Source organism: Oratosquilla oratoria, chromosome 34 (assembly GCF_046742065.1).
Source record: "Oratosquilla oratoria isolate Oo_2021 chromosome 34, ASM4674206v1, whole genome shotgun sequence".
In the NCBI taxonomy this organism is placed as follows: domain Eukaryota; kingdom Metazoa; phylum Arthropoda; class Malacostraca; order Stomatopoda; family Squillidae; genus Oratosquilla; species Oratosquilla oratoria.
This window is the reverse complement of record NC_134810.1, coordinates 16313428-16333021: the sequence shown is the minus strand read 5'-3', so window position 1 is coordinate 16333021 and position 19594 is coordinate 16313428. Positions and strand designations below refer to the sequence as shown.

The 19594-nt window shown below is 37.0% G+C and overlaps 1 protein-coding gene across 9 annotated transcripts in view; it reads right to left on the bottom strand.

Moving 5' to 3' along the window:
* The window catches only part of LOC143018069 (MAP/microtubule affinity-regulating kinase 3-like), a 500962-nt gene extending 482226 nt beyond the window's left edge, over positions 1 to 18736 (bottom strand). For 8 of the 9 annotated variants that reach the window (XM_076173146.1, XM_076173149.1, XM_076173148.1 and 5 more), the window contains exon 1: positions 18590 to 18736. The gene's annotated coding sequence lies outside the window, so the exon portion shown is untranslated. Of the gene's footprint in view, positions 1 to 18331; positions 18548 to 18589 lie in introns of those variants that run through there. The other variant, XM_076173147.1, reaches the window with a different exon arrangement.
* Positions 18737 to 19594: the final 858 nt, after the last annotated feature.

The window sequence follows — 19594 nt, the reverse complement described above, 5'->3', positions numbered from 1 at the left end:
GGTTTACAGGAGAACTTATATGACTAATGAAAGATTACTTAAAACATTTAAATCTGCAGAGAGAAAATGACTGTTCTAAATGTGTGCCCTGTATCATGTTGCTTCATGGACAGCAGGTTGCAAAACAAACATGTCACCTTTCACACTGAAATTTAATACTGGATTGGTGATAAAGTACCTACAGTTTTACTCCTGCATGTGTAGCATCACTGTACATAGTTTTTTATATCAATGCTTAACTGATGAATAAAGTCAATACAATTACCATTTGATATCCATTGCAGTCCCATTGTATACTCAATTAGTCTCAACATATTATCATTCTATATTCATGTTAGGATGGGGGTATGGGACGATGGTCTGATGCCTCTAGGGGTAGGTAACAAGAAAAATGTTGAGAACCCCTAGTCTAAGGTAATCAGCTGTTTTATAACTGTAGAATAATTTATCTCAAAAAAGTATCCTAATAATTTTCAATTTTTATCATACCACCTTAAATTTCTCCTTTACCACCTCTACAACTCAACCTTTTAGAGTGTGATGTTTCAAATGACAGAAGTGGGGGTTAGAGAGAGAGAGAGAGAGAGAGAGAGAGAGAGAGAGAGAGAGAGAGAGAGAGAGAGAGAGAGAGAGAGAGAGAGAGAGAGAGAGAGAGAGAGAGAGAGAGAGAGAGCATGTGTGTATTGTGTGTATTTACCTACTGGTATTATACAGGAAGGGAGCTTCGCTGGTGGTGACTCATCTTTGTATCTTTCAGGATCAAGTTTTTTTCTTAAAATCTTGAATAATATTTGCACACACTGTTCCCTTACCTAATTTATTCCAGATATCTAGCACTCTGTGTGGGAAGCTATTTTTTTCAGATCTCTTCTATAGTTACCCTTTTTAAGTTTCTTTTCATGACCTCTTGTTTTTCCATTGTATTTTTTTTTAGTAAATCATTCCTATCAAGGATTTCCATTCCTTTCATGATTCTACAGATAGTCAGCAGATCACCTCTTTTTCCTCTCTGCTCCAGTGTTGGTAGTTCCAATTTGGATAATCTTTGTTCATATGTTAATTTGGAAAGAGCTGGTGCCAACTTTGTCATTGCTCTATGTATTCTTTCTAATTTCCTTGTATTCTTTTTAGTACTGGGTGTCCATAGTGTCGCTGCGTATTCCAATTTTGGTCTAATTAATGTAACTAGTATTTTTTTTTTAATAATTTCTTCATCCAAATGTTCAAATGCAACTTTCATTGACCTTGATAGGTTGAAGGTTTCTCCGACTTTTTGGTTTATATATTCATCTGATGTCTTGTCTTTGCTGATTATTACTCCAAGGTCCCTTTCAGAGTGGACTTTTTTTTATTTCTTCTTCACCAATTTTATAATTTTTTGACATTCTGTGTGCATGCATACATGTGTGTACACATCACTGTGACACCATAGTTTGATACATTGTCTAGGTCATATGCACAAGTTCTTCAGTTACATGATGGCATTTCCTGTGTCTGAGCTGTACATAATTCTTTTGTCTTCATGGTTCTAATGATGCATGACACAGACTATAAGGATGGTTACAAAATAATTTTAAACAAATAATGGACAACTTTCACAACAAGCTGAACAGTACCTTACCTCCTTCAGAAATAAAATTTTCTCACATGAAGAGATAACAACTAGCAACTGTTCCCCTCCTCACCCTGCTACAAATCAGTGACAGAGAAACTGTTTCACAAATACAACATAGACATCAGTTCAATGCTTCTTCCCAGAGATCTATAGGAGGATCCAAGAGTCTTTGCCAGTTGTTGAGGAGACTACACTTTTCCTGTACAAGAACTTTGGACAATAATTACTATTGAGACTATGCACCCACTCCAAATTATTACAAAATTGAAAGTTCTGTTCCGAAAACCAGGTCATACAGTGATGATAATAATTGGCATCTAGTTTCATTAAGTAGAAACCCCTAGCACTACAGCAGCTACATATCTCTGGGAGGAAACTGGACTACTGTATGTGTTGTATTGTTGTGGAACTATTTTTGTCACTGGCTGAAAGTGGTGGGAGGAAGGACATAGTTGCTGGCTGTCAGCTCTCATGTATGAAAAGATGAAAGAACTACAGGTTAAGCTGATAGCAAGAGCTTGGATGTTGTCCAGAGACTAAAGTGAGTGTCAGCCCCTCATAGATGCACCTCCTGATGGAGATAAGGGAATTGACAGATTTTGAAAATGGGCAGCTTGGCTGCCCATCTTGCAAGACCACCACATGCAAATACCTGTCATTGGTCCCTTTCTGTGCATCAACAAGAATGCAACAATAAAGAAAATAAAGACATCTTACAAACAACAGGAAATAAGACATTAAGAACAATAACTGGTTGCACTAAAACAACATTAATACAACATTAACACTCAGAAACCAAACTCCTTCCCAGAGATCAGCATGAGAATATGTGCACACTTCTACAAAAGATTCCTCAAACCTACCCTAAAGTTGCTACGTGGGAATTTTATAAACAAGAACCAGCACTTCAATCAATTGTGACATAGTAATGAAGAGGAGTCATTAGAAATTGTATAGGAGAGCTTTAAGGAGGGTGCCAGAATGGAGGGGTAGTAGATAGTGATCAGCATTTTTTCTTTCCTGAGTAGAGATTAGCTTACAATCACAAAGATGCTTGACTCTGGTCTGTAGAAATGTCACAGAAGTCCCTAAAATATGGATTGCATAAATCTTCTATTGTCACAACTCCTTACGGGGCCAATCACATTAAAACCTAATGCTGACTGACAAGCCATAATGATAATAAAAATTTAAAACTTTACTGACTGGAAACCCAATATCACAGTCCTTAGGCTCTCCCATTGATCTCAGGGAAGAAACACTGGACTACTGTTTGTTATATTAGTATAGGACTGTTCCTATGTCAGTGGCTTGTAGTACAGCATCAAGAGGAAAGCAGTTATCAGCTCTTCTTATATGAAGGTAAAGGAAAAAGTTGGCAAGATCCTGAATCCAGTCAAGAGACAGTATCTACCTATTATCTGGGGTACACCTCTAAATGAAAGAAAGGACATTGATAGGTAAGGGAGGCTATTTTTCTTGAGCCTTGCAGGACTAACATTGACAGGTACCTCATATTTTTCCCACACAAACTATAGCCTCTACATGACAAAAATAGCATTGTCTATAGTTACAAGATCAAGGGGCTAATGACAAGTACCTGCAACTGGTGGTCATACAAGATGGACATCAGTGAATCATCTCCACCAGGAGGCACAGCCCCGAGTGGCCAACACTTGGTCTCTGGACTTGGCCCAAGAACTGTGTTTACTGACTATATATCCTCCAGCTCATCACACATAGTGAACTGACAAGTGGTGATTGTTCCCCTACTCTCACTACCATAAGCAGATGACATAAAAACAGTCTCACAATAATACAGCAGACATTAGTTCTTCAGACACCAGTGGCCAATACTTGGTCTCTGGACTTGGCCCAAGAACTGTGTTTACTGATTGTATATCCTCCAGCTTATCACACATGGTGAACTGACAACTGGTGATTGTTCCCCTACTCTCACTACCGTAAGCTGATGACATAAAAACAGTATCACAATAATACAGCAGACATTAGTTCAATTTTTCTTCCCAGACACCAGTGGCCAACACTTGGTCTCTGGACTTGACCCAAGAACTGTGTTTACTGATTGTATATCCTCCAGCTTAACACACATGGTGAACTGACAACTGGTGATTGTTCCCCTACTCTCACTACTGTAAGCTGATGACATAAAAACAGTCTTACAATAATACAGCAGACATTAATTCGATCTTTCTTCCCAGACACCAGTGGATAGGCTTGTAAAATGATGGCACTCACTCTGGGCCTTTAAGTTCCCAAAAGTGACACACAAGACAACAATCGATTATTACTATTACTACAAGATTAATATTCAGATCACAAACCAAGCCAAATTCCATACTTCACAAAAGTCCAACAGAAATCAGCCCTATGGATAAAATCACTTAAGACAAGAAAGAATTGCATTAGCACCCATGTTCAGTTCACCACTTTATATTAAAATAATACCAACATAGAATCAGCCTGGCAACAGACCCCAATAGCTCCAGAAGTAACCACCACACAAAAGAGATAGCACACCTCATAATACACTGCCCTAGACTTATCCCTTGGAGATAGCAACATGAATTTTTTTCAATGACATATAAACTGAACCAGTGGCTGTGGCTAGCTTCCTTGAGGTTGGTGAACATTGCCTTCAAGAGAGTGCTTTGGGAACAAATTGACTGAACATTCATTATAAACTCTTGTCTGGAGGATGAGGAACAACCACACTTAAACTTGAAAAGTATCTTGAAAATTCATAACCTATGTTAACTAAACTTATAGCTACCTTCCCTTCTTCCAAAACCCACAGAAATTGATAATTAACCTAACCCATTGGCAATCAGCCATTTATATTATTTTCTGACTACTACTATACAATTCTGTTCATCCATGGACCCCCACCCCAATATATTTTTTGGGGTTATAACCTATCTCATCTAACCTGTACACAACCACCTGAAGGAATCCTCACTCATGTATACCAGTGCTTGACTATTACAATTTTTTTTCTAATGCCTCACAAATACATTCTGCCAATTGCTTTAATGCAGCAAAAGGTTTATTACTCCCTTCAGAATACTGGTATTGGATCCGAGTTTCTTTTGATTATATTGTATCAGCACATATGTGACCATGGGGAAGATGCTCATTTCATTGAATAGAGTAAATATTTGTTGATATGAAATGAGAGACTAAAAAACACTGAGAACTTGATTGCAGTTTTATAACACAAGCTGATTCTAAAACTGACTGGACTATGAGTGTTCATACATTGTGATGTGTGCCACAGTAAAGATTATACCTATTTGGGATACATACATACATACATATATATATATATATATATATTTTCTAGTGTTTGGTCAGGACTTGATAAATAACCAGGAGACTAGATATCTTTATATAATCCTTTACATTACCATTTTAGAATAATAAAATAATGTTGATAGTTGATGGTTTGCCTATTCTAAAATTGTGAAGAGGCTAACCATTTGCTGTTAGAATATTTTGAAAAATATAACCACACTTTGCTTGTTTCATTTGATGAGGTTAAGAGGAATCTACACCAATATGAAAGCTTCCCAATAATAAAAAAACTAACATTGAGTTGCATTATTTCAAATATTCTCATACTAAGTGATTTGCTTCACAATCACTTGATCCCAAACATATATGGGGTTTAAGGGACACAAAATAATGTACTTGAACTCCATAAGATCCATGCTATATATAAATAAATAACCATGCAAAGACACCTAAATCAATATCAACACCTGTAAACACCCAAAACCATCAGACACCTGCTATTCTACACAAAATAACATATATAAGAACAATGAATTGTTAATGTCAGGTCAATGTATACTTTTCTGGTACACACTATGTAATCTTTCCTAAGCTATGCAAAATCCCAATGAACCCAAGCTTAGCAAACACTACCAGTACTGGATAGTCTCTCTCAGTATAATCTACAATTTACTCCAAATAAAGTTTCAATAACATAGGATTGATTCAGCTACAGATGACTATTTCCAACAATTTCAGTTAAGCACAAGCAAAAACATCAAATACATTGATAATTTATTCTATTCTAACATGGTTATGCTAAGAAATACATTAATATACCTAATCAACTGGTTACTTACCAAGTCTTGACCAAAAAATGTGATCTAAACTCTACTTTTTCCCCAATAGCCACAGCACTCTTGCCAGTGCTATGTGCACTATCTCAACTTTAGTATTAATTTGTGTTATACCATATTTCAACTGCAATCAAGTCCACAAAGTCCTGGTCTCTCATGTTTCATATCCAACAAATATTTAATATTCACATTTAATCTCTTCCCCATGGTCACACCTCGGCTGATATATTACACAAGTACCAAAAGTCCTTTTTTTCCCTTATAAAAGGGGCGACCGAGTTAAAGTAATGTATACACTCACCCTACATCCACCCAAAACCCATTTATCCTACTTCCCATATGAACATATTGTGAATGACGGGAGGTCCCTGTCCCCCATCACACTGCTTAACCACTTCAATATAAGTTAAATTCTCACGCTCAGCATCAGCTGCCTTATGAACAATGCATCACACTACTTGCATGATAAAATATAAAGTCACTGCTGAATTACTTGTTCTCTTTTACTCTGAGTAATAATAAACACAGAAAATGTGATCAAACCAGTTCACAGAATCCAAGGTATATCTCATGTACAACTATAAGAAACAAATAAATAAAATAAATAAAAATCAAGAGGCCGATGCCTGCATCCTCATGTACCCACTGCTGGCTAATGATGCCTACATAGGCAATGACAATGTAGCAAGACAGCCCTTCTACAGTAGGGCCTGACTGTGCCACAGCTGGTTTAACCCCATTGCTTCAATACAATATATAGATCAGAGAATATCCCTTTGGGCCACATCACTTCTCCATCTATTAACAATTACCTTCCAATCATTCCATTTGCCTTGCTAGCAATGAATAGCCAAAACCATGAACTACAATACTGCTGTACTGTAGGAAGTAACCAACTAATATCAACCTCTCAGCTGAATGTAACTTTGTTGCATTAGAATAAATACATAAAACATAAATAATAACAAATAAACAAATGAAATAATATTATGGCATACAAAAGTGAACATCACTTCACAATGACATGAATGAAGAACTAGTGGGCAAGAACATCCAGTACAACTTGAGGTGGACAGAGTGCTTACAACTGTACAAATAACAAGTAGCTACCAACGAACTTTCTTCTTTATCCAAGTTACCACCAGATTTAATATTTCAATAATATGATCATGTTTTTTGTAACATCTTCATTAAAATTTCTGGTAATTATGTTGCTAGGGTACACAGAATCTTCCTTCAAATTATATTAGTCCAAATAACTGGTGCGAAAAATTGGCATCTATTATTTAAAACTCTCAGGACCTGACATTTCTCAAATTTCAGATTGGTACTACTGGCAATGCATTTACTGACAGAATACTCAAGCCTTGTTTTTTGATAACATGTAGTTATTGACATATTTTGATTCTATATTTCTATAACATTCATTTCATTGTTGTTTCTTGAGGCAACCCCTATAATTCAAACACAATAGTCACCATTTCATTTTAACATCTTCAATACGAGTTGAATACTCGCATGCACATTATGCTGCCTAATGTACAATGCTCCATCATAATATGCTCATTATAAAATATAAGTCACAGCTGTTATACTTATTCTCTTTCACCCTGAATGTTGACAATCACAGAAAACACGATCAAGCATATTTACAGAATATGGGGGGTTATTAAGCTGCAGCTACAAAATAAATATTATCAGGATGCTGATGTCAGAGTTATCATATTCTAAAAGTTCAATGTATGTTAACAATAAAATGTACATTGTGCTTGTTCAATAAGTATATACATAAATCATAATAGTATGATTAAGAAACTTTGGAGAAGAATAAATAATTGGACTTAAGAGTATGGTATGCATATATACCATCAAAACTGAAATATCATGAGCATAATTGTTAATAATGGTACAACTCATTCCTATTTTTTTGGTATTAATGAATATTTCATCACAAATCTTAATTTGTTATATTTTGTACAGTAATATTTGAACAGGTTTTAAAAATTGCAACAGCTCTATGATTTCCTTTATCAATCTGAATATGTATTTTGTAAATACAAATTCACAGCAATCGCAAAAGAAGCACTTCAAGACCAACCAAACTCCCTACTCTGTCAAACTCCTCCAGACATTAACCTACAGAAAAATTCCTCCCACAAGAAGCAAGAACCACACTAGCATGACTACTTTTAGGTCACAATACAGCACTAAAACAATACCCACACAGAATAGGCCTGGCTACGGAAACAAACTACCAAAGATGAAACCATTACATGAAAGAGTGAACACATCCTTCACTAACCCATCCTAGCTATACCTAGACAACAACAATTTCTTGAGTGAATTATGTGCTAACCTGGTGGCTGTTGCAGGTTACCTGGGAGTCACAAGTCTTCTGCAAGAGGAACCAGGGCCAACAGATTGACTGATTTTGATAGAGTACATACATATACCAAAGGCTCTTTTCCCCTTGCACGAATAGTAAACTTAATGTACCATTACTATTATTCTGTAAGTCTAGGATGTAGTCCCTAGTGTAGTAATACTGTACTGGGTCAGTTGTTCCTGTTTTGTTACACAGTGTACATCAATGATAATGTGACAAGAAAAAAGATGGTGCAACTGGTAAAGCTGCAGTGTTGATGCTGAACAGATGTGATGTCTGCCTTAACTATTCCAGGTTTACACTCAACCTTAACATTCACAGGGGTTAGGGGATAGGCCCCTATCAAATGAGATAGATATTACATACATATACCAATGGCTTTTTCCAACTTCCAAGGCATAAAATCTACTCCCATTCATTCCATCCCCACATTCCACTCCCATTCAGCCTCCTCTCTCCCTTTTATCTTGGCTCCTGGATGATGGGTCATCCCATCTTGCCCACTCTGCTGGCTCAGAAGCAATGCAGCAAGACACAGCAAGGCTGCTTCATTTAATCCGTGATTCCCACTCTCCATCCCCTCACGCAGAAAAAAAGAAGACAGGGAGAAATCCCTTTGGGCTGCATCAAAATATTCACACCCACTCCCTTCCATGCATCACAGCATAATTCATACACAACCATTCTCCACTCACCACTATCTTCTCCCTTCCTTCCTTCCTCAACAGTCATTCCTCTTTCCCAATGCCCCTTTTATTCCATCCATCCATCTCATCCTTGGTTGCCCCCTCATGTTCACTCCTTCCATACCTTTTAACACCCCTGGGTCCCCTATTTACATATACAGCATGTATCACTAAAGAAAACATACTATACATTTTCTTTAAAATACTCCATCTATGAAACTATAAGTATTAAAAATATGCAGTGGTAGTAACATATGTGGGCCTCATCTTGGATGGTGGGCGAGTGAGCATAGCCTACCAATTGCCTCTCGACTCTCCCTGCTCCCATCCCCACTCACCACGTGTCCTATTCACAGCTTTAAATAGGGGCTCCCCCCAGCAGATGACTTAGCTGTCTTCTCGGGGGCCATCATGAAAGATATACATGATGTGAACACTAGAGTGGTCAGTGTGACCAGTAATGGTGCTGACAAATGCAGGTAGTGCGGGGTGAGCCAACCCATGAATAACCATGTCTATCATTTGTTAATATTCAAACCTTACCCATGAATAATAAAATTTCTTACTTAATAATTTTTGTGGCCTTACCTGTAACCAAATATGTATATGTTAAACCAACAAATGTTAAGGGTTGATTATATATGTAAGTATAGGTAAGATGAAAAATTGTGTCTAGTGATGCCAAGTCGATGTCCAGTTCACTGTTCAATTATTTTTATTCAACTTACAGGTATTAAATTGTATAAAAATGGGACAAATGAAAACAGTCAGTCCATGGCTTCTGGTCTCTCATACAGAGGACCCGTGGCCTTCAGTTAACTTGTAACTGTCAAACACTAGCTACGTGAAATCAAGTTTATCAACTGAATATCATAATAGTGAACTGTTATGTTAAACAGTTTACTGGTATGAAATTTAGTTGGTTAACCTGATTTCACTTAGTGTACCGACAGTTGCAGGTTAACTGAAGGCCACAGGTCTTCTGTATGAGAGACCAGAGGCAAGGGACTGATCGATTGTGATGAATAGAGAAAATGGGGGAAGGATAAAACATCTACAAGAATAGCACCTTATCTATTCACATTCCTTGTTCTATGAAATAATATTTGTCCTTCAGATTTTCAGATAACAGATTAGTGACTTCTATAATGTGACTTTTCTCAAAATTAAAGTTTAAAAAATCCATAAAAGCATATGAAAAATATTAACTAATAATAAAGGTTTCAACCAGTGCTCCATTTGACAGAATAACAATGAGCTTTTGACACAGACCTTAGATGCATCCTGACAAATATATAAATTTGATGCTGATATACAGAATAATGGCAAGAGGTTGCTAACAAACCTCTTGGCCCACAGAGCTGCAGACATTGTGTTACAGCACAACCATCTACTGTACCAAGAACCAAAATATTGCATGACAGAATCCTCAAAGGAACAATATCACAAACACCATTTAACTTGTTTGTAAGTGACTACACTACACTACACCCAACTTGGAACACATCAAAATTCAACTGTGCAGCCAACCTAACTGCCCAATTCAAATATGCATCCAACCTAACTGCCCAATTCTACTGTGCATCCAACCCAGCAGCACAATTACAAAACAAGTCAAACACAAAATTACCTCAATAACCTGACAACCATAAATCAAAGCAGCACCCAAGTCAGAAGGTTAACTTCCCCAACTTGACAAAAACCATAATGGGTATTAAATTTGACACACACGGCCTTCACTGCGCACATTATCAATTACAATTATGCCCAAATATACAATGTTGCATTTCTTCGAACTAAACCCCTTCAAGTCCTCAGAAGTCCATCTGAAGTCAGAGCTACTGTGGTTTTCTAAGATGATATGTGCAATCATCAATCAATCAGTCCATTGCCACATGTCTCTTGCAACTGGCAACAACCACCAGATTGGTCAATGATTCACTAAAGGTAGAAATATTGTTTTTGTCTGGGTATAGTTAGGATGGGTGGGAGGGGTGTGGAGTGTATTTAGGGATGAAATGGGTGGGAGTGTTTTTATGCCTTTCCCTTTTTGGCTACCTCCCTTGAAAGGGGGAAAAAGCCTTGGTATATGTATGTATGTATAGTTAGGATGGGGCAATATAAGACTAAGTGTTCAGTGTTCTCTGTGTGACAGTGGCATTTGGGGCAGTTTGTTTCAGTAACCAGGCCTATTCTGTACTGGTAATATCTTGGCCTGGATGGTCACCTGAATGCAAGCATACTAATGTCTGGTGTCTAGGTGGGTGGTTAATGGAGAGTGCAATGATCGGTCTTGAACTGGTTTTGTGATCTGAATGTGAATGTTTTCGTAGGGATGTATTGTGTGGTAGATTTTTGTAGATATTTGAATAGTGTGTTGCTAGTATATATATATTTTATTTATTTGGTTGGGCTTGATGAAATGGGTAAGTAGGGTTTCTGTCTCTTGCACAGAACAGAGTACCTTTCATTTTTATGTGATATTCTGTGGGGAGGATTCTGGTTCATGTGCATTGTTCTATATGGGTGGTTTACTGTATCCTATTATATTATTATTCTCAATGATTTACCTTGTATAATTTGTAAGTTGTCTACGCTTATTTTTCCCGATTGTTGGGAACTGTGCCTTGCAAACACAGTCAAGTGTGGTTCTTAAGAACTGTTTGTAGACTGTGATTAATGTTTCCTTCTGCTGCCCAAAGGTTTTGCTTGACTGATTTTAGTATATGGGTGAGCATAAAGTCTTTCCTTGATAATAAACATTTATTAAACCAAACTTGAACAAAATAGAACAATAATTTTTGGCATACACACAACACACAGTAAACCTTGACATGGACTCCTTTTATCACTCGGAGAACATCTAGACAAAACTGGACAGTGAAAAGGATCTTGGTGTAATTATCAGTAATTATCTCATATCATCTAAGAAGTGTACTTCAATCTCAGAGAAAGCAAATAAGCTTCTAGGACTGATTGTGCAATCTTTTGATTTTGAAAGTCCATCTGTCATTAACAAGCTGTATAAATTGTTAGTTTGTCCACATTTGGAATATGCTGTATCTGTATGGTTACAATATCACATTAAGGACACTGACAGATTGGAAAAGTACAATGGCAAGCCACAAAACGGATTCCAAATATCATGAATAAATCATAAAAACTGACCGAAACATATGGATCTATTTTCCCTAAAAATGTGTAGACTCAGGGGTGATTTGATACAGGTCTTTAAGATTCTAAAGGGAATTGACAACATCAAGTGACAAAATTTTCACAATCTGAATCAGACAAGAAATAATGATCTCACATTGTCATGTAGTTAATTTGGAAGTGGGTAGAAACAACTTCTCAAACTGTGTAGCAAATCAATGGAATAAACTTCCTGCAGATGCAGTGCAATGTTTGAACTTGGATTCCTTAAGAGAAACACCTAAGCAATATGCTGTAATGCCTGCCATTTATCTTACTTTATTCTTTCATTTATCATGATTATTGATTTATTATTATACCATCTGTTTGTTTATTATATATCATTATCTATTTATTTACTTGTTTATTGATTGATTTATTTAACTTGTTACTTTTTATTTTTTATCCAACCTAGCTATGGACCAAAAGGAGATGTCTCCTGTTGGCATGCTCTTCCTTTATAAACAATATTCGATTTCATGCCATGTGTTTTGAAGTATCTCCAGTGTTACAGATATGATTGCTTCCAGACAATACCTGCCTTGACTTTTTTCTCTGGGGGTATGTGAAAGACATAGTGTACCGTGTACTGGTTTGTGATCTTCAAACACTGATGGCAAGGATTACCAATGCAATCACATCCGTAACACTTGAGATGCTTCAAAACACACACTGTGAAATTGAATATAGTTTAGATGTTCTCTGAGCAACAAAAGCAGACCTTGTCAAGGTTTACTGAACTTCATATGTACCATACGTGAATAATATTTTTTAATCATATGTCCTATCTTGTTCAGGTTTGACATGATAAATGTTTATAATTGGAGAAAGACTTTATGCTTGCCCTGTATTCATTTTCTGGTTTATTTTCACTGTTAGATCTTTGATTGCAGGCTGTAGGCCATCAAGTATCAAAAGTAAGACCCAGAATTTTTAGGTTCTTTCTAACAGAAGGATTTGGCCCTTCCATTTTACTTCTGGGTGTTTCTATGATTTATGGTTATCTGGAATATGCAACATTACTGGTAATTTCTGGCATGAGGTCTCCATCCTATTATTTCTGAGCCACTGTTCTAGTTTGTCAAAGTAAACTTAGGTGTTCTTTGTCACTATTTTGAAGTTGGTACACTGGGTGGGTATCATCAGCATATGTACATGTTTTGGTGTGGTATTCTGGATCTGGTGCTAGATCACCTGTCAGGTTGAATCACAGGTGAGTATTGTTCCATGGGGACTCTATTGTAGTCTTTAGGTCTTGGAGATTTGGCTATTTTGGGTTACCCTTTATTGTCTGTCAGCCAAAAAATTTGTTAGCTATGTCTTGTTGCTGCTGAGGACATAATTACGATTTTTTAAAGTAATGTGCATCAATAACTTTATCATTATAATGCCTTGTTGTCCACTGCAACCAAAATCATTCTTTTTGACCAATCATATACACAACAATCACTAAGGTACTGGGACAAGTCATGAGTGATGGTCATTGAGAAAGTCATCTCCCTACGAATAACCTTCAAATACCATGAATACCCTCACTTCCACCTGGGTGTACATACTTGAGGCTAGCATTGTCTTCATACTTTTCTCCATTTTTTTTAAATATAAAAAGAGATGTAACAACAGCCTGTTGTACAGAAGGCCCACTCTAATACAACACAGACAACACTCATCACTTCTTCTGTGGGGTATATAGATGACCCAAGCTCGTAATTACAAGAACATTAAAAAATAATTAATTACACACAATAAAGCAGCAATTAACATTTATAACTGACAGTATGCACATGTACTGGCTTATTCACACTAGCAACTACGAGGTTATGGATTACTAGTCTGTAAAATGTGATGCAAAATTTTTCATCATATGGTACTACTTGTATAGATTTTCTACTGGAAGCGGGCTTATGGCCAAACCACCAGCTTACCACCATATGATTAGCAGCCAAGTGTGGTGGATATACAAAAAAGGCTTTATAAATCAGCCTTTTATCTTGAATCCTCTATAACTGTTCCTCAGATTCTTACGTTTTAGTGTTAATAACTCATCCAACCTATGTTTTAAATATTGACAGCTGATCTTCATGCACTCTCAGGGATCAACAATGTACATTACATGCTGATCCCCCCACATGATAGATTATCTTCTCACTGATCTTTAATGTACACCAACCCCTTCACATAAAATTATACAAACACTCAGACCATACCTAATCTTCCAACTCTCTGACAGTAGGTAATGTATATATGACAATGGACCAATTTTTTTTCAATACTTCTAAATGATAATTGTGAAAAAACACAAACAGTTCACCCACAGCCCCAAATATCAACACCACAAAAATACTTCTCAAGAGAAGTAAGAACCACACTAACATGCTTATGTTCGAGACACCACATAGCCCTAAGATAGTACCAACACAGAACAGGCCTGGTCACAGAATAAAACTGCCCTAGATGCAACTACTGCACAGAAGACACTGAACATTTCATCCTACACTGCCTCAACAACAATTTAATATTTCTTCTCTGAATGATCCAGGGGACTGTCTGGTGGTCATTGCCAGTTACCATGGAGTTGTGGGTCTCCTGCAAGAGGCCTAGAGCATCCGCTTGATTGACTGATTCATTGGTATACTTGGCATGATCCAAATTATTAGAGCAAAAGTGTTTATGCATAAAAAACAAATTTATACTTCACTCTGTGCACTTCACGACCATTTAGGGTGGGGCAGGATTGGTTATTCCCAAGTGTAACATAACCAATTTGACCACCAATTATCAGGTTGTCACTGTCACCCTACACACATCCCACCTGTTTCACCTTAAAGGTGATATTCATTATACTATACAGCTTCTTTTAATACATATAATGTATGCCACACCCTGAACGGATCCTTCGAGCACACAGACTAGTGAAAATGTCAAAGGAACATCCATACAGCCAATCAGCCAAAAACTGAAGAATTAAAACAAACACAGCTATTCTAAACTCTAAACATACCACATACCCCATACACCCTGAGGTCTTGTTTGATGAAAATGCCAATACACAAAAGCAGAATTTGAGATGAGAAATGTACAAAGCCAAAATGGGATAAATTGTAGAATCCCCCCTTCACACACACATACAAAGGTCCCAAGTGCTCTGCCGTAGCTCTGCGCCATTACTCAGGTCATGGTAACGTTTCCTTTTATTACTCAATTTATGGCTTGGGAGCAGTAATGGCTAGGTAACAAAATTTTTGTACCATGATCTGAGTAATGATGGAACACCCCGGACCCCACCAATCAGAGTGTGTATGCAGGAGAAACCCTACAATTGATCCCCAAATAACATGGCATTCCAGAAATAACTGGTATGGCAACTTTGTATATGCTTATCTTCACCTTTGCATACATCAGTATATTTGGTATGCATTTCATAAAAAAAAGTTGCAAGAAGTTCTTCCACTATGACACAGTACACACAAACCAAGTGTAAATGGGCCATTACAGTAAAATGACCCTTCAACATGGCTCCCAGGCTATGACGTTGAAAAGAACAGGGGGGACGTGTTTCTCATGGAATTTCCACTATCCAGATTTTTCACAAAAAACAGCTAGTGAGAGTAATATTACCATCTACATTAACAGCTCTGGCTGAAATTAACCAATCAAACAGTTTGAGATGGAGAAAATTTTGCCCAATCCTAACTGGGAAAAAATGCTATCTAAAACTACTGTACTTGCTATTCTGCAAAAATAGCAGTGTCTTTACTTTGTCACTACTTTTTCACATAAAGTGAGCTAACAACTATCAGCTATTCTTGGTTTCCTCCTCTTGCTTGTTGATGATACAATATTAATGTAGGTTAGCATGGGGCTAAAGTTGAACATTCAGTCACAAACATACAACTTGATTTAACATAAATACATGTAATTATTCTCCCTCAACTATAAAATCCCCTCAATATGTTCTTCATCAAGTCATCTGGAACTGTAGGTTGCTATCAAGTCATCCCTAGGCAATAACACCATGGCTTGCATGTTTGGTACTTTTATATGCCAAAGGTTTCATTTGGCATATCAATTTTGTTGCTCTATAATCCACATCCTCAATTTCTCCTACATCTTTCGCCCATACTGTAGCGAGTACCATCCCTTCTTTTATTCTGAATGGAGCCAAGAATCAATATGTTAAGCCTAGCACCTTTCCTCATATTGTAGCCACAACCATGCTAGAAAAGTGTTATTTTCACCATGACAATTATATCTTGCCAAGCAATCTTGAATACTGTAATTTCCAAGTTGTAAAAGAACAGCTCTTTTCTCTTTCCTGAACTATCTGCCTATCCTCACAAGAATGCCATACCTTGAGATCTATACCATCCCTTTACTCGTGAATCCTTTGCCCCACTCTAGTATATTCGGATATTCAACCACATTCGAACTACCTTGCTGAATCAAATTATGGTTTCACTGGTAGATTTCTGCCAGACATTACTAGACAATATCATAGCTATAGTGGTTTCTGATGGAAAATCTATCAACAACAAATGTACTTTTTCTACAAACACCGGAGGTGAAAACAGCACATCACTGTATTGTGAAAATAGTAATTTGAAAAAAAATTCTATAAACTTGGAATCTCTTGAACTGACATTTATGCTACTGATCCTTGATTGGGAACAGAATACATCATGACTGAACACTATAATCTTTACTTGAACACCAGTGGCACAATTAATTTTCATTCAAACTGAATAGGATATTGTAAAATAGAAAATAAAATCCGTGTTTTATCATGGGTAAAATTGGAATCTATTGTATTCAAACCTTTCCATCTTGTCTATTTACTGGTACCTATTTTCTGGCAAGTACAGCAACTGCAAAATAGTAGATGAGACATGCCCCACCTTCTGTCTATGAAGTTACGAGGTGTCACCTAAATCATATTTACCAGGTTGAGCTTGATCGCACAGGTAGCATTTTACACCAGAGCCTGATATAGGCTGCTTCTGTATATACAGTGGTAGATGATGCTATTCTCACTGAATGAATTTTTTAAACTATCCCATTCTTGTCACCATTGGGTGATTTTTATGGTTAGTAAAAATTAGTAATAGCCATTCTTCTATCACCATACTTTTCACACTTCTATATTTTTATCAGTCATATAGTTTGATTAATATCTTAGTATAAAATCACTGATATACAAAATCAATTAATAAATAAAAGTAAAAAAAATTTTTTTTATCTTGAGTTGCCTAGTGTTTGGGCAATGGAGAGAGAAAAAAAAATGATTTGGGAAATTCTGGTCTATATTTGGCAAAACCTAACCAATTACAAACCAACTCTGCCCGATTGTAACATACTGTGCAAAATACTACCTAGCCTATTTTCCACCAAAACATCACTACACAACAAAACCAGTGTGCTGAGCTATGGTTCTTGTGCACTGAAAAGTTACTTAGATGTAGATGTGCTTGAATAATACCATGTTCTAGATTGAATATCCACTACAATGATTCTAAATAATGGTTGATGACTGTTCACTCCATTCACTGAGCCAGCATATGCATCACTGATTTGTACGCTCTACTGCCACCTAACTCAAACTCGTCATTTTTGCTCATATAATAGTGTTGTCTGTCATTTTGCTTCACTATCTTCTTTATTTTTCCATACGTAATATCTAATTTCAATATCGTATCCATGACCATTTCTAAACAAAATAAGGACGATGACTATGATGGCTGCAAAGAATTTTGTTATCACCAAATTTATTAGACCTCCATGTAAACTTTCTCACATGGCTGCTATTCACTAATAATCATCTACATCCTCCCATAATAGTCATTCCATGTAATCCATGCAAGTTTTTCTTCAATCAATGAAACAGATGCCTAACCTTCAACTTCAGCAATAACTATCAATCTGACACACCCTTGTTAGTCTTCTAACTATACCCATTGCATACATCGGAAAACTACTACAGTCAGAGATACAGTCTTACAAAATAATAAAAGAGTACAGTAATTTCAAATGGAAACTTGAAAAACACTGGTAAAGTTTACCAAGACAGCTTTGTGGAGCAGACATCTGCATCTCCACAATTTACTACACTGTTAAACCTTAGGTTTCCCATCTAAAAGAGTTAACAACTGTTCTTTGAACATAATTATTGGAAAGAAGAATGTGTGATAGAAACCTATGCCTGTTTACCGTTGAGCCGGGCCCTTAACTTCAGTACTTCTATGAAGGAACTCCAACTTTGCAGGTTACCGTTGGCTTACCAAGACTTCTGGAGACATATACAAACCTCGATGACTAGTGGAACTTTGACTTTGGTCTGCTACGCTTTCTGGTAGAATTATGGACAGCTTGGATGATTTTGGCTTCAGAAGTTGGGTTCCAAATAAATAAGAACTCACAACAATCCACGCCTCTACAACTCGTACGGTGAGACACACCTGATTTAGCTCTCTGCTAAAATATTAATTTACCCACTCTTGTAATCGCTTTAGACGCCTGATACACTAATATACACCTTTATTCTTAATTAAGGCACGCTACTAACCAAAACACGCCGGCGCTGCTGCTGTAAATAATTTAAAAAGGTAGTAATTGTCCACATATCACACTTCACTCTCCAAGATGGCCGACTCGATTCGATTGACCTCAGTGCGCGGTCGCTGATTGGTCCAGACGGAGAAAACAAACTCTTTTAAAAATCTCTTGTATTTCTCATTTTCTAAGTAAGTCAAAAATCTAATCCAATGTCTATTAAGTAGATTGGATTTTTAAAATCAATCATCATACTACACTTTCTCATATATTTGGCTTATATTGTTCATCACTTATAGAATAAAATTGGAACAGTTCCGAAACACAGGTAGAGCGGGTCCCAAGTCTGTCGGGAAGTCTGTGCGCTACACACCGTCTTCACATTCTTCTCATTACGTATATTTTTATCAGTCGTATAGGTAGTGATGGTTTGATTTATAGTTTAATATCATGTCACTGATATGCATCGAATTAAATAATGAACTTTAGTCGTCTAAACAGTGTTTAAGCAATGGATACACCTGTCATATGACGTCAGCAGCAGGACTGGGAGGAGGAGGAGGAGGAAAGTAGGAGAGGCTCACCTGAATCCCCGTTATTCTTCAGTTATTACCGGCGTTTGACCCTCCATCGTCTTGACAGAGTTCCACAAACTTGCGTATGTCACAACGAGCCTTTGGACATAAAAAATAGTGATGAAGGGGAAAAGTTAACGACAGGGTGGCAAGGGAAAGGGATGACCATACAAGGTGCCCAACGTGCCCGTAGGCTACCTGGCCCTAGCGCTTGGGTGAGGGAGTTTGGTACTCCTACAAACATTATATTTGGGTACTATCTGTTAAAACCCTCAGGTGAAGGCTTGGCATGTCAAACTTTAGAGCAAGTTTAAATAGGAAGTGCTGGATATTATTTAAAAGTGTGTTGGTCTCAAGTATTAATTGTGCGAGTAAAGTATTGAGTTGTGGATGATGTTTCTACCTTAATATCAAATAGAATGAGGAGAAACTAATGACTAAAA